This window comes from Azolla caroliniana, unplaced genomic scaffold (genome assembly GCF_043228905.1).
Source record: "Azolla caroliniana isolate FFs.n. ecotype wild unplaced genomic scaffold, voAzoCaro1.0.p SCAF_7, whole genome shotgun sequence".
Classification (NCBI taxonomy): Eukaryota; Viridiplantae; Streptophyta; class Polypodiopsida; order Salviniales; family Salviniaceae; genus Azolla; species Azolla caroliniana.
Genome location: NW_028230442.1, coordinates 6,945,452 through 6,962,488, shown reverse-complemented (window position 1 = coordinate 6,962,488; position 17,037 = coordinate 6,945,452). Strand labels below are relative to the sequence as shown.

Sequence of the window (17,037 nt, the reverse complement as noted above, 5' to 3'; positions counted from 1 at the left end):
AGTATTTATTGTGCAAAATACAGTTCTTTTTGGATTAGATTCTTGTTACTGTGTCAAGATCTTTAAATGTTGGTCTTCCATGGGTTTTCTTTCGGGTTTTTCCTGAATTGGGGCAAAGGCAATGCCTTCACCTAGGGCATTCTTTTGTAGATCATACAATATCTATTGTTTTTATGTGATACACAATTTTGCAACCAGTTAATTTAGTAGGCAGGGTTGGAGGTGCTGGATATGATATTGAGTAGCCAATTGCAAAAATATGTGCACCATATTCGAGCAGTTAGTGTATTATTATTTCCTTGCGTTTGATCATGCATCGTACTGAGGTTCATGTAAAAACATTACCATAGCGATTATGTTTTTATATCATTGAGCTCTCAACTTATATTTACTTCATGTTGAGATTCACACAGAGCAAGCAGGTAGGCCAACGAGATGAAAAAATTGAAATCGTTGTTTCATGAATCAGAACTTTTGAGAAAAACAGTTGAAAGAAGCTATTACAAGTCGAAATTCTGCAATCGTGAGCCTGATATTATTCAAGAATTTTTTAAATAGGTTTAGTGATATATATATATATATATATATATATATATATATATATATATATATATATATATATATATATATATATTAACATTCGTTTTGTTACAGTCTCAGGTGAAAGAAACAGAACGGCTTTTTGTGAAGCTGGAAGCTATAGAATCACTGATTGTAAAAGCAGGAATTATAAGTGAACAAGATCTCAACACAATTAATGAGAGCAGAGTAGATGTTTCTCTACCTAAGGGTGTGTGCAAATCAATAGATAATGAGCTAAAACAAAGTTTAACAGATGAAATTGATTCTGAAGTGGCCACAGTTGTAACTGATGAGACAAAAGTTAACCCTGGAAAGGTTTCTCACAAGCAAGCCTTTAGAAAATGGGGCACCATTTTGAATAAAATGCGATCTGCCCTCATGGTTTTTGTATCTAAGGTCATACCTACCCCTTAAAAGGACTTTCCTTAAATTTTGGATGATTTGGTTAGTATTGTACATGAACTGTAATATGCTATGGTATGATCATTTAGGTTCATGCAACAAGTCAGTTAGAATCGAATTTGAGACTGGAGAGAGAATCATTAAATGTGTTTGCACATAAGCTTAAATATGAAGTTTTGGTGGAACTGGATCCACAAAACCCTGATGCCATGGAAGAAATGGAGAAATCAAAGGATCAAGTTCAAAAGGATATGGGCAAACGAAGAGACTTGAGCAATCTGACGATAGATAGAGAACTCTTTCATAAGATTCTTTTGGCTGTGAGAGAACAAAAGAGGAAGTACTTTGCAACAGCAGGCAGAGTTGAGGTGTCTGTTTGCCCCCTGTTTCTAATCTCAGTATCGAAAGAGGTTTTGATTGTAACTATTTTGCCTTATTGGCCCTACTTTATTATAGGATTTGAAGAAGGAGAAATTAGCTGCAGAAGCAAACTTGTTTAGTAGACAGAAAAAGGTCACAGAACAAGAGAAAAAGCTTGCAATGCTAGGATCAGAGCAAGAGATTTTGCATTGCTACATAACATGTATGCACAAAATGTTGGCATGCATAGATCAAGATAATATCTTAGCTTCGTCAATCCTTGAACTAAAGAGCAACCATAAAAATATGATGGTTGCAGAGACATTGGAGAAGAGATGCAAGATTGAGACTTTATTAAGAAAGGTGCAGTTCATTTCAAAAGAAAGAGATCAGCTCAAGGCTGTCATTGCTCATTTGCAGGAAGAAAATCAAGGAATGTGTGGCCAATTAATGACTCTGCAGGATAGTATTAAGTGTCTTGATGTAGCTGTTGATAACAGTGTCTCTGGAAATGAGAATTTGCTCTCCCATCTGAAACAAATCAAAGTACGTAAAGATGAACTAGAATCATTCTACGAGGAAGCTTTTTCTTATCACAATGTTATAACAACAAATCTGCAGATGCTAGAAGGCATCATAGCTGAAGGAGGATATCATGAAAATGACAAACTCTGTAAAATAGAGCACATTGTGAATAAACCTAGAAGGAAATCACTTATGCAAGAACATTTTGTCGATACAATATCAAGACTTCCTGATTTAATCTTAAAAATAAACTGCTTGAGCTCTGGATATAAAGAGTTTGAATCCAAGCTACAAAATGTTGAACTGAAAAAGAAGCATGCGGAGGACAAAGTTCTAGAAATGAAAATGCTTGAATGTTCATGGGCCACTTCAAAAAAAGAGTTGGAATCCCTGAGGGGAACACTTAAAAATATTCATCACTCCCTTACTGCAGATAATATGAATGTGCTTGAACCTGAATTGCTGAGCTCTATAATAATAGAACTTATCCAGAAGTTGAAGGCAGAAGCACAGGAAAACACTAGAGCTAATGCTGATAGTAAGCAGAAAACTGAAGAAATGAAAAACATTATGCTGTGTTCTCAAGATGCGCTTGTTAATGTGCTGAAAAATGCCATCCATCTGAAGAAAGATATTGCTGAGGAAATGAAGAGAAATGAAGACCATGGAAAAATTCTTCATCAGTTTAGTAAATGCAGTGATTATCCTCATATTGAAATGAGACTTCCAGGAATGGCTCTCTCTGAAGTTGTTTCGAGTATGGGAACTTGTCTAGAAGAAATTCAACATCTTCGAAATTTAGAAAAAATGTGCACATCTAATGCAATATCTAAACTTAAACAGGAATTAGAAGAAGAGCTTTCCAGACATTCTGAAAACACGAGTAATCATTGGAATGAAAAATTACAGTTACTCTCTGAAGAGATCACCCAGATTCAAGCTGAAAAGGAAACACTTGCAGTTGAATTGGCAGCATCTTCAAAACTTGTAAATGATCTTCAAATTACGCTCCAAGGTCTTCAAGAAGAACAAAGCACAAAGGCTGGAGAAGTTGAGAAAGAGAGAGATAATCTTAAACAGCTGAAAGAGGTGCTAACTGTGGAGATCCAGAATCTGAAGTTGCAAAACCAGCAGCAATCTGAAAATTCGAAGAAGCAGGTAGAAGCTCTTGAAAAGAAGCTTTTAAACATTAAGGAAGAACATTCTGGTTCAGTTGGCTCAGTGGATGAACTCAAACAAGTAATACAGGATGAACGAAGCCAGCACGAACAAACTTTAGAGGAATGGAAAGGAAAAGTAAGCAAATTGGAAGAAGAGAAGGATTCTCTAGGTCTCGATATACAATCACTTAATGCTAGACTCAAGGAGAAGGGTATGATGGCTGAAAATTTGACCAAGGAGATTGAATCCCTAAGACATGAATTGGAAGGTGTAACATCTGGGTCTAGCAATGAAGTATTGTACTTACAAACATTAATCAAAGAAAAAGATCAGGCAGAAATTAAATTAAAATCACAATACATGGAAAAGGTTGACAGTCTTGAAAAGGAGATTTCAGGATTGCAGCATGAGAAAGTAGTGTTTGTGAATGATCTAGAGAAGCTGCAAAAAACTTCCGATGAAAACGACATACGATGCAAGAAGAAACTCAAAGAATTAGAAGCAGAAGTGTTACGGCTTGGAGGTGAATACCTGATTGAGAAAATTAAATTCTCTGATCTTATATTAATTAAAAATGATAGCATTCAAGCAAAAAACCAAAATGCATTACATGCTACAATTATATCAGTAAAACATGATAAAGCATCCAATATCTGATATCAGAGAAACCTCATAAAAATCATATATCTTAAGAACATGCAAAGAAGCAAGTGTAATTAAATCGGTCTTACAATTGAATGTGTGGGATTATAAGCTCACACCATATCTCAAAGCTCAGGTCCCATTCTATTGTTTCATAATGTTAATCCTTAGAATAGTGGCTTTTATCATGAAGATTTTACTTGTGCCCTTGCACTTCATAATCGATAATGATTAGTTCCAAGTTGTAACAAAGCAAAAGGAAAAGCTAAGAAGAAATTTTTTATGAACATATTCCAAATGTAAAATCAACCAATGAGAGAAATAGGTGATATTCTCTTGAATAACACCTGGATATAAATGAAAAACGCCAAAAAGAGAAGTCTTTAGTTGCAGAAAGCTCTTTGTTTCCTTACATGAATCTTTTATTTGTTATTAATTTAGCAGATGCTTCACATATATGTCGTGTAAATGGATTTATTCTGTTTAAGCCAAATATTTTGATAGAACTCATTTGTCCCAGCAGTTGCAATCATTTTTAATTTTCTCAAATTCTTTCTTTCTAAAACCATGTTGAAATCTTATTAACCTATAAAATAATGGTCACAGGAGCCGACGTCAATGATGAGACACATAAAAGCAGGCGTCAAGCTGCATCCGAAAAAGTACGTGAGATAAACTAATAGTAGTTGACATGTTTATAAATCAATATTGAAGAAAAATACGTTTGTTTAGGAGAACTATAATAAGTAATCCACACCTCAGATACATGCATTATCATTATCTCTAGTAATCCAAAGCCGCCCATATTTGTAAATTTGTAATCATGAATTTCCTCATATGTTAACCAGAACTATTGGAGTATGCAGACATAGGAAAGGATTAATAGAATTCACATCCATTGAGATTTATGTCATAGCTATATCAAACAAGATGCAAAAGCTTGAAAGATTAACTTGATTTTCTCATTGTAGTGTGATTGTAGCTGTTTTACACTATTCCATTTGATACAGTAGGCTTATTTATATTACTGTATGAAGAGACTTTCTTGGTTGTAGTTTACCGATGGCTGCTCGCTAAGTAAATGTAGCTGGATTCAGACAGAAGCATGTAAATTAAGCATGATAAATTCTTATCATGATATCACAAGAATTTAAATTTATTTGACAGTTGAGAGATTTCTTTGCACGAGGAAGTTCACAAGAACCACAATTTTCCAAATTGGTTAGTAGAATAAGTTTTTAATGGCAGTTTATAAACCATTGAAATTTTAACTAGTCATAATGGTTTTCTACTTGTGCCCTCCACTACAGTCTCGATAAGAATATTTGTTTGATGCTGATTCATTTGATGAAAATGTTTGTAGTTGTTTAGCCTATCTATATTGACTATTGTTTTCCCCATGAGCATCATGGCAAGGCACATTCCCTCTCCACCTAATCTCTGTAATTTAATTACATATCTCTTTTTTGTTGCTTTATATTAACTATATGAAGAAACCATCAGATCTGTCAAGTGCCAAGTATGGTTGTACATAAACAGTATATACAAGTACTACAGCTATTTCTAAATATTAAAGACCAACAAGGCTATTTCTAAAACAAGCTTGAGAATTGATAAATAAAGGCCATTTTCTCCCGCTATCGTAGGTTCTTCCCTTGGTTCAGAGATCTCTCCATTTTGAATTGACCTATGCTAGAGATCTTTCAAAATACAAAAATACAATCTCTATGACTTGAGAAATTTATATGTATCAATAACCAGATTCTTTAGTCACGTTTTATTTTATTTACTTTTTCACTTAGTCACATTAATTTTGGTTTGTTCTCAAAGATGAGACAAAATATTAAGATGTAATCTCTTGTTTGGACTTATAGGTAATTTTGGCATCGTAAAAAGACATTGACATTTTTTATTTCTTGCATTTATGGTTTACACCATAACGCCAAAGTGTATACATGTAAGAGTCTCAAGTTAGATAGATTCTGATTTTTTCTTCGAAAGATCTCTAGCATAGGTTGATTCAGGATGAAAGATTTCTGAATCAGGTAAGCACTTGCAATGGCAGGAGGTAATTGCCTTCATTTTAATGACAAGGTTGGTGAGGTTGAGGTCCACGAAGTTGGGGCCTATGTGCGTAACAAGTTGCTATTGCCTGATCTGTTGTAACCGCTTTGCAATGTCCTGGTTGGGATCCCATTTGGCCCTTGATTGACTAGTAGATTAGATTAGATTTTTTTGGTGTCCATAGAGAGGTCAATATTGACCCATGAGACCCAAAGTAAACAAGTTTTCTTGATGTGTGTGTCCTTCCTTACAAGGGATATTCATTCTTCAAAGCACAAAGTCTTGATGTGTGATTAAGGCATAGACATATGAGCTCAATCTTCTAGGTGTTCTCTTTAGTGTGACACTCAAGTCATACCTAACTTGTGTGATCGAGTGTGAAGGAATGCTAGGGCTCTACGAGAGTTAATACTCATGTTAGTAATGAGATAAGGTTGAATACTATCAATAGGCCGTCTTGCCTTATTTTGAACCCAACCAAGTAAGAGTGATGTGGCCAAAGAAAGTTGTGATTGTTCTTTGTTGGTGAAATTGTGTGGTTGTAATATTGTCCTTCAACAACTTCTCTCTATGTCTCTTGAGTTCTAGAAAGAGCAGTCCCAACCATCGTTGGTTCTCATATTCCATTACTTTGAGTAGTGCGCCAAAGCCTTGGTTAAAGAGGCAATGGTATCTCTATTATTTCATAAAAAAAAGTACATTGGCAAACAATGTTTTTCAAGTTCCAATCCCTGATCACACAGTTGGTAGATTCTTTCTTCTAGAGATGCACATGTATCTCTAACTAACATGAAAAGGTCCACAACTGCCCTATCACATTGTGTAGCACATGGGATAGATGTGTGCCCATAGAAGAGGGCCTGATGACGAATCCATCCTCCAATACATGTAAAAAATGTGCCTTATAGTGGGCCATCTTCCTATCGAGCGAGAACAGAATATGTATTGTATTGTTCATGATGAGGCCAATTTTGACCTATGGGACCAGATCAATGTATCTTGTACACGATTCCTTCCTAAGAAAGGAGGTTACTACTCTGTAGTAAAAACTCTTGATGTGAAAATAATGCACGCACCCGTCATGATGGAAATTTGAGTATGACACTTACATTATCATACCCATCTAACAAGTCATTATATTTCTGAGGAATTACCTTATACACTGAGCATGCAATAAGTAAGTAATATTCATCCTCTAGGTTTTCATTCGTACCTTGCATATCCTCATTTTTGGGTGATGATGCCATGATGATACCTCAACACCTGACTTGTATGAGCAAGTTCAACGAAGTTTTAAAGCTCTTTGAGAACCAAGGCTCATTGGAGTAGTGAGATATTCTGGCATTTTTTCCTTGTATGGGGGCCAACATTGTTGTTGAATATTTGCAATGTAATCTTCCAATTTCGACATTTTAGCATCTTGTCACTTCATCCTTAGTGCCTGTCTTAATCTATCCTCAATGATCACATACTTCAAAGCATCACACGAAGACTCCAATAGATCTTTTATTCCCCATCTCATAAACCATTTCATAATGTCAAGCACCCAGCCACATGAGACTATTTTGCTCTTATTTGTTTTTTGCACCTTGCATCCTATGTTTAAATCTTGTTTGGGCAGTCTATGATCAGGCATATTCTTGACTTTTGTGACATACTTGTCTACTTTTTGCATGGCTAGTACTTCTATGGCGGAGCACCGTAGTATGATAAGATAGGAAGTTGAGGATTTTACCCCAATTGTCTACGTAAGAACATTTTTGGGATTTTCTCTATTTCATTCCATGCACTAAGTGAGATAGTGGCACCCTACATGTCCACTCCATAAAGCAACATTTGGGGGACCATAGGATACAATAGCATCAATCTCACGTCCCATACTCGAGTATCACTGTGATTGCTTTGATTCTCAAACATATAATAACTATTCCAACCTGATTGAAGTCTAGACTCCTAACATACATTCCACCTATTTGTCAATGGGACATTAATACCAAGATATTTGAGTCTTTGCACCACTTTTATTGGTTCTTTTTTGTATGTAAAAGTGGGATAGTGTCCCTGTTTTATTGCCTTTTTGCTACCAATTTGCTTTTCTTCACATTAACAGTTAGCTCGCTGATTTGACTGAAGGTGTCAATACGTTAAGTGTTGCATACCATCCAAACTATATGAGAATAAAACAGCATCATCAGCATATAGGTGTGAAAATAAGCTCATGCATGAGTTTAGGGCCATCCAATTTTTCTTCTTTTGCAACCTTCTTTATTATTTCTTCAAGTTTATTGATGCAGAGACCAAAGAGAGAGAGAGAGAGCGTGGGCATCCTTGCTTGACCCCATTATGCTCAAAAAGTTCTTGGAGAAACCACTCCATTTTCAATTGGCACCTAATTGCTCATACAATTGTGCTATAGTTGCTTTATACTCTGATGGCATTCCGATCTCATTTATTCTTTTTCAATGATCACTCCTTGGTACAATGTTAAAGGCTTTCTTGAAGGCCACAAAACAACAACATTACATTTTCTCTTGAAGTCAACCTTCTTCCATGATAATGCTTAATACAACCAAATGATCGGTAGTTGTATGTTTTGGTCTATAGCTTGCATGACTGAGTGCTCGTTTGTGATGATGTTCAGCCCATGAGCTAATCTTTTGTTCCATGACAGTGCTATATAACTTGGCCATAATTGAACTAACCATGATAGTTTGTTGTTGGATATCAAATTTTTATCTCCTCCTTTATGGATTGGTTTAATCCAATTCATGAGCCAATCTTCGGGGAAACCTTGCTTGATAGCTTGGTCCATGATAGTTTCTATCCATTGACAAGTTTGTGGTCTTGTCCATCTCAAGAGCTCACTTGTCATTGAAGTTGCATCCATCGGTTTGCCATTAAACATCCTTTTAGCCCCTCTATTAAGATCTTCAAAAGATACGCATGTCTTATGTAGTGTTTCAATACTCATTGTCATAGGCATTATCCCATCATTCATATAAATCTTACATACATATTGTTCCATCTCTTCATCGGTGAAATCGTCAATTAAATCTTTTTGGCCTTGAGTTGTCTCCATGCTAACTTTGGTTAGAGTTTAAACATTTGTGTTTTCTTCGTCTCTTGTATTTGATAGTATTGCCTCTTCTTCCTCACCATTCTTCAATATTGATACAATGTTAGGGTTTTCTCATTTTTATCTTTTGTAGGCTTGAACTTTTTGGGATGAGCCTTGCATCCTTCACCAAACCAAGCATTGCATGGCAAACAAAGCATTCGATATCCACCTGGACATGCTCTAAATTATTGATACCCTACTTTGAGACTGTCATCTTTCAATTGCTCCCAATTTTTTTTCACATCTTTCTTAAGGGAGAGATTCATGACATAACTCTCAACCTCATTGGCATATCCTTTTGATAGCGAGGTCACATAATGTACCTCTTTTCCTTTTGTACTCTAATGCAAGTATAAGGGCTTGTGGTCTGAGTCAAGTGACAATGGGCCAATATTGAATTTATTCAATATGGATGCATCGCATACTTTCACCAATACATAGTGAACAACACTTCCCCCACTTGAGGTTAGAAGACATGTCAAAACATTAGTCATTAGAAACACATGGGTACCATTTAGAATATGCAATTTCGTGCATTCAAGCTTGTATATAAGAAGCCTACCATAATCTGACATAACACAATCTTCTAAATCACGCATCAAATCTAACACCATTACATGATCGTTGACTTACACATTCTGATAAGTTCCAACTGTAGTAGGACCCATAGAAATTGGACAATCATCTGTCATTAGGGAAATATGACCTATGAGACAAAAAATACATTTTCATGTAATACATGTGAGAGTGAGTAGTGGCTCTCAATGTTCAAGAACTTTACTAACGAATGTTGCAATTGAAAGTGCACATTGTGACTATGTGGGAAATACATGCAAGGATTGAGTTTGGCTAAAATTTGTGGAATGCATAGTCGAATGTGATCAAGGGCAAAGCATTTTATTGCAGTGTGATACTTGTTTAGGGTGAAGTGTGCATAATTGGCTACTCTCATCTCTTGTGCCCTAACACCTCGTCTCGTATCATAGTGAGTGTGAGCTAAGTTGCATAGAATCAATGGTTCGGATGGTAGACAACAAGTTGGGCTTGAACATGTATTGATATGTGTGGTTTCTCCATTTAATAAACAATATGGTTTTGTAGGTAGGTGCAACATAGTAGTATAACGTGTGAAGTGTGAGCCTCTACAATTTCTCCATCTCATGATACATTAATGTTGCAAACGGGCCTCATTCATAGAGGAATCTATTGATGCATCGTGAAGCAAGTGTGTTGCATCCCATCATCCAAAACATTGTTCCATATCTTGCATCTAATTAGAACACAAATTTTTGCTTTATGTGTCTTTTACATCTTTTTACTTGCTTCTTGTGTGATTCTAGGAAGTCGACGTGGGATTTTTTTAAACCTTAAGCGTTTATTCAACAACCCTTTCCATGGACAACATTTCAATGGGAAGTGATGCTATCCTAAGAAGTAGGAGGGTGTATGGTGTTTGTTTTGTACTTTGGAGAAACTTTGTAAGAAAATGTTTTTGGACATTCTTAAACTTTTTCAGTGGACTTAGGGATGCTACTGCTCCAATATACTTTCACCCCATATTTCTTGAAGACCCAACACTTGGTTTCTCCATGATTGCATGTGTTCTCAAATGCATAATATGCTCTTTTTCCCGCCTCTAAACGGTGAGTAACACATTCATTCCATCTATTATTGGAATGAACGTTAAGGCCAAGGTATTTGAAGCTTTTCATAGTTTCAAGTGGTTCATTATTGTACATAATGCATGGTTTACCCTTATTTTGTCTCTTACACAAGCGTAGTCTTTGTTTTAGAGCTATTGACACTCAATTTGGTATACATGCAAAACTCTTCCAATGCCCTTATAAACTTTTATTATTGTCCTCAGTGGTCAATATGACCAACGGGACCAAAAGTGATTTTTTTTACATTGTACGTGTGGAATTGATTGGTGACTTTTGACGTTCAAGAAGTTTACCAATAAACATTGCAATCAAAAGTACATAGTTGGAGAGAGTGAGTGATTTAAAAGTAAAACATTTTTACAGAGTATGTGTGGAATTTTACCCATGAGCATTGCAAATTTGCAAGGGAGAGTGCACAATGAGAGAGAGAGAGAGAGAGGGAGAGAGAAAAGAAAGAAAGAAAGAAATATGTATTAACGTCTTTTAAGAGGCCAAAATAACCTATCAGATCAAGCAAGAGATTATATTTTAAGTGTTGTCTTGTCTTTGATAACAACAAATCAAAATAAAATAAGCATTTCTATGTAAATATAAAAGTAGATAAGATAAAAAGAGACTAAAGAATCTGGTTTTAGACATTGATAGAGAAAGAAGAAGAAAGAAGAAAGATATATTAACGTCTTTTAATAGGCCAAAATGGCCTATAAGACCAAATAAGAGATTACATCTTAAGAGAGAGAGAGAGAGAGAGAGAGAGATCATTATGTTTAGGGAAAGGATGTGACATTGAACCCGTTGAGAAAATTTGCACTCTTCCAAGTTGATCTCCTTGTTAATAGCAAGGTACATTTGTTTATATATGAATTAAACTTATTCTTGTATAGTTGAGAGGAACATTTGATTTGGTATAGATGGGTGTCCTAATAAATTGTTGCAGATGGTTTGAAATTGGCAATGAAATGGAATATTGACTTGTGTTGGTAGATTCCATGCATTCATTCTTAGAAGAAGAAGAGTTAGCAACTATCCCCTTTCCTTAATGTTCTTTGTTCGAACTGGTTCTCAGTATTCTTGCAAATGCATCATACCTCTGTGGTTCAGCTCGGAGTTTAGCTATGGTGTTTAGTAATAATAAAGAAATCCCTCATTGCAATTTTGTAGGCTCCAGTAATTTCCTTTCTTTTCTTCGTAATACAATCCAATACACTTGAGAAATGAAATGCATCATACCTCTGTGGCTCAGCTCGGAGTTTAGCTATGGTGTTTAGTAATAATAAAGAAATCCCTCATTGCAATTTTGTAGACTCCAGTAATTTCCTTTCCCTTCTTCGTAATACAATCCAATACACTTGAGAAATGAAATGCATCATACCTCTGTGGCTCAGCTCGGAGTTTAGCTATGGTATTTAGTAATAATAAAGAAATCCCTCATTGTAATTTTGTAGGCTCGAGTAATTTCCTTTCCCTTATTCGTAATACAATCCAATACACTTGAGAAATGAAATGAAATGTTAGGTAAACATTTCCAAAAAACCAAAATCCTATGAGTTCAAATAAGTTAGATCTAGTAAGATTGATGATAAAGTCAGTAAAGAAAGAAATTATGTTAAGTTACATGTGGTGACATATACAAAAGAGATGTATGACACCAGATAATTTAAACTCAATGAGAGATTATCTAGAGAAGTGCCTCATGAGTCTGACTGTCTAGAACGGCATGAATAATATAAAGAGAAGAAAGCAGAGGTTAATGTTGTGATGTATGTTAAAGAAAATAATGATGTTGGTCGACACTATATGAATTACTGATGTTATTGAATTAAATTTGAATATATAAGCTTTCATAATTACAGGCACATAAACTGTTGGAAGTGAGTGGCACATCTGGCGGACTATCACAGGCTGCTATACATTATTTTTCATTCAACCAGAAATTGGATGATATAACATTTGAGAATGGAAATCTCTTGGGCTCTCAGTCTTCTAACATGTTGGCAGAGCTGGTGCGTTTATGTTTCTTAGTACGGGCATATAGTATGTTAATATTAGTCATAACAAAAAGCTCTCAAATACCTGAGTTTTTCCATAATTCTCACCCCTATATTCTAATTATTTCTGTCATATCTCTATGACAAACATCAAACACGATATTAAATGTCATCATCTTACAATAAATAGTTGGAAATGTATATGGGTTGAAATTGAAGACGCATAACAAATCTTTTGGTTATGGTTAAAGAAACTCCAACAGAAGACGCTTTTTGTTATTCAGGTATTACAATCTCCTGACAATGGTTCAATATATGAGACAAAAACTGGTGACGTACTTGGACTCTCTGTAAAGGTAATATTACTTCACCTCACATGTCCTTACTGGAATCCTAAACTCTCATATCAAGAAACAGTTTTCCCTTCGAACAAAAGCAGAAAGGCTTAATGTCAATAAGAGCTTCAGATAAGTAACCCAGCACGTTTCACTGATGCATGACCAGGTCAAAGGATTAAATGACAGAACCACAAGGGAGATTCTGTACAATACAAATGTCATTCGCACTGATGAGGTAACTAATGTTTATAGAAAGATTATGTAGTATTTTTTCTTCTGTTTGGAGTTCCAGCTCTCCGGTGTCTTCAATGGTCCGGCCACATCATCTGTGCGCCGTCGCTTCTCATCTACATATGTCTCATGTAGTTGACATAAGGCGTACACACTATTCTTATCTATGGGCCATTCCCATCCCGTAGCTTACTGGATGCCTTCCACGGTGCTCTGGATTCGGTCAGAGAGTCGGATCCCGGATCGGAAGAGAGCTGAATTGGATGAAGGCTGGTAGAGAGCCGAAGCCGGATTCGGCAGTAGCTGATTAGTGGCTACATTTGTAAATGGCCCATTCTATGTATAAGTATATATACACCTAGGGCAAACATATTATGGTGAGAGATAGCGAAGAATGATATATATGTGTGGTGTATTGTGTGCGTATAGAGGGAGAGAGTGTTGTAACCGTCTGTAAGACAAAGTCAAGTTCATGTTGTGGCCTTGAGTATTCTGTATATTCCATCATGTGTATATTTTCAAAATACGTTATATTCTTAAGAACATGGGCAATTTATTTATGGGATGGAAAGAATGTGCATAGTTGTGTCATCTCAAGGTGTGCGCCACTGAGAGCAAATTGGTGGAGTTTTGCCTCGAAGCTGATATCGGGAGCCAATGGGTTCAGTCTGTTGTATACCCTATTGGTCGCGAACTGGGGAAAGGTGGTTGTCAATCACTCTTGGGCCTTTAGCTTCACAACCCTAACCTCAGGAACTTTAACTTGCACTCTCTCGCATTAACTCTCAATGAAGAAATTTGAAAGTAAAGCATTCGTGCTTGTATGTAAAGACAAACAGTATCTATAATAATACTGAACCTATCTCTATTAATATAAGAGTCTAAAACACCCATACAAGAAGAGGAGCGATTAGGGTATAGCTAATTATCACTTAGCCCTAATCACTCTACTTGCTCAAGTGAAAGATTAAGAGAATGGGATGAGAGAGCTCTAGTTTAAGTTATAGGAGGAGAGAAAACTCTAAGAAAGAAGAAGAGCTACAAAAGTGACCTATAGCTTTTTACAAGGAGGTTTGGCCTCTTTCACATTAAGGTGGCCATTTGGCCTAAACCTTTGAGGAGATTTTTGCTCTTTCCCCTCTTTTTCCTAGCATTCTGTTGAGCTTGGTGACTACCTTGGTGCTGATGTCTTAATGAATCATGTTATCTATGGGGGGTACTTAACATTAATTTATGTCAAAACCAAGTATTCTTAGAATAGAATCTTCGAATTTGTCGGTATTTTGAACCTAATTTCTTTTAACTTATCCTCCAACAGTCTTCCTTTGTATTTTCTTTTTAGGTTCTCTGCATTCTGCTTCCTTCATTTATTTTTGCTTTTTGTAAAGACTATTGTGAGACAACACTAGGGACAAGTTTCCTTTCTTTTTCCGGTCTTTCCTGAGGATGGAAACAATATATTAACTGGGTTATGGACAACTTTTATAAGAAAGTCACATATAAAGACCACAACCATCTCACAACAGAGTACATTTTCTTCTGAGGATTTACATATCTTTCATGAATCAACATATCATTTAATACCTGATATCATAAAGAAATAAAGAAAAATATATTATCACCTCCTTAAGAGGACAATATGGTTTATGTAACCGAATGTGAGATTACATCTTAAAATGTTGTCTATAATTTGACAACAAATTTTACTAAATTAGTAGAACTACCCAAGGTACCAGCGAATCTTGTTAGCCAAGCACCTTAACTCCGAAGGCTATGAGACGGGTTCAGATGAACATGCAGTTGCCATTGTAGGATCTAGTATGCACCCTTTCCAATGTTGTTGTTGAGACCCTATATATCTACCCCTTGATTGATTTGTAGCATGAAGAGTGGTTGTTGTCTCTTGAGTTCTAGCAAGAAAACTCCCAAGACTTTTGGTCTTCATATTCCATTAGCTTGTATAGTGAACCAAAGCTTTGTTCCAGTCGTTTGATCTAATATTTACTCTTTCTTTTACCACTCTTTGTTTTTTCATTTGATTTTATTTGTCCTCTTTCCTTTACTACTCTTACAAGACCCTTGCGTGTGCATATAACTAACAGAAATTTCCAAGTCTCTCTTGTGGAGTCAAGGTAACAGCATTTTAGTGTAATGTTTATGGGGATATTTAAAATGAAAAGCTTCAGGCTCTTCACTTATTTTTATGTGCTGCTGCCATATTTCATCTATCATAAACTTAAATTTGTGATTTTACAGATAATGGAAGCTATTAAGGACCAACCAATTGATAACTTCTCGCTATGGCCAGATCTTGTGAGCAGTTGGAAATGGGAACGTTCTTCAAACAAAGGGTATTTTTTTTATGTTTTCATCTCAATACTTGCTTTTGACTTTTACTATCTAAATACAAACATTATTATAATAGATGAGCTTGAAAGTATGTGAATACATTAATGATTGAAATAGTGAATCGTGCCTACATCTTTCATTTATAGTAGACATTTTTTGCATAGCTAATTGATAGACACTGGAATAGTTGCATGAAATTTTAAAATTTTAGTTTTAGTAAATGAATTTAATATTCTCTTCCCTGTGTAGATTTCTAATATTGTGCATTGTTTGCATATAGGTGGATTCTTGTGTGTATCAAGTGGCGTTTTCTTTTTAAGAACATATTCCCAGAGATTAGTGAAGCATTACAAGTTCTATCAATAAAGCAAGGTGGCTAAAATGGAATTTTCCTAGTGTATTCCAACCTTCAATGGACATGCCACTCATCCTTAACTCAGCCTTATTTGGAGTATTTAAAAAGAGACCCAATGGAGATCCAGAAAGGAACAAGTCAGTGTGTGCCCAATGGCATCTTTGTGTATATGTATTTTCAAGTTTAAATCATCCCAATTTTGTCACATTCTGTGAGTTACCTGATAACAAAAAATATATGATCTGATATTCTCTCCCAATAGCCAAACTTGCTTTAGAAAATGTATATTGGTTCAAGAGGTTTCGCCCAATCTATTTTTTTTCTCTATGAATTCATTGAGAAATCACTTATTGGTTTGATCCATATATGTAAGAATTCAGCTCAATGGTTTCCTACAGATTTTGATGTGTTTAGTTTACAACATTTAAAGACCAGTCACCTCACTCTTTAATCTTCTGCATGAACTCTTCAAAGTTTTGTCTGATCGAATAGTTGAAGTTTGTACAATGTAGTGTCAAAATTTTCTTCAAATTATGTGCACTCTTAATTATGAATAGTGTTTTCAAGATATGCTATTGAGTTGTGCCATAAACACTGTAGTGGAATGTGTACAGAAATAATCTTTCGCCAGATATGTACAGTATTTAGGGTAAGGAAACTGGTTATTTCTAAATGCAATTATACCAAAATGAACTCTATTTTATGTCATTTGATGGAGCATGCATGGTGCGCGGATTTCAAAGGAGAACCCTATATCAGTACACCAATGCTTGCTTTCTGCTCTAGGCTCACGTGATCAGGTCATAAGCCAGCTTGAAACTCAAAGAATGTATATGGTATTAACTGTACATTTTCCCTTACGGCACTGGTAGTTCAATCGTTAACTGTGTCATCCATGACTCGTGTACTGCTCATTCAGCATTTATCCAACGTATTAAGTACTATACTCTGTTAGATATTGGGGCTACCTTTTGGAACGCCATGGAGGAAGGCCAAATTGACTATTGCGTACAGTTGTAAGAGACTAACCTACAATCCTTTCTTGGCTAAGTTGTATATAAGTATAGAAGGATATTTACAACTTGCTAGCTGTTAAGGGATGGAATCTGGTAGGTCTATAGATTAATGTTACTCACGAAGTGCAACAATTGTTGGCTAATAATGAAGTCAGAGCTGTAGCTATGAGTGCTACAAATGGTTCATCGAGAGGCATGAGTGTTGGCAATACAGGAACAGCGCCCTGTTCCTATTAGTTAAA

General features: G+C 35.7%; 1 pseudogene across 1 annotated transcript in view; it reads left to right on the top strand.

The window, feature by feature from the left end:
* The window catches only part of LOC147861739 (uncharacterized), a 21,683-nt pseudogene extending 5,397 nt beyond the window's left edge, over nt 1-16,286 (top strand). The window contains exons 7-18 of the transcript XR_015530020.1: nt 414-523; nt 655-978; nt 1,074-1,403; nt 1,441-3,553; nt 4,279-4,334; nt 4,840-4,893; nt 11,290-11,361; nt 12,372-12,521; nt 12,791-12,862; nt 13,011-13,079; nt 15,332-15,426; nt 15,705-16,286. The product of XR_015530020.1 is annotated as an uncharacterized LOC147861739 (transcript). The remainder of the gene's footprint in view (nt 1-413; nt 524-654; nt 979-1,073; nt 1,404-1,440; nt 3,554-4,278; nt 4,335-4,839; nt 4,894-11,289; nt 11,362-12,371; nt 12,522-12,790; nt 12,863-13,010; nt 13,080-15,331; nt 15,427-15,704) is intronic.
* Nucleotides 16,287-17,037: the final 751 nt, after the last annotated feature.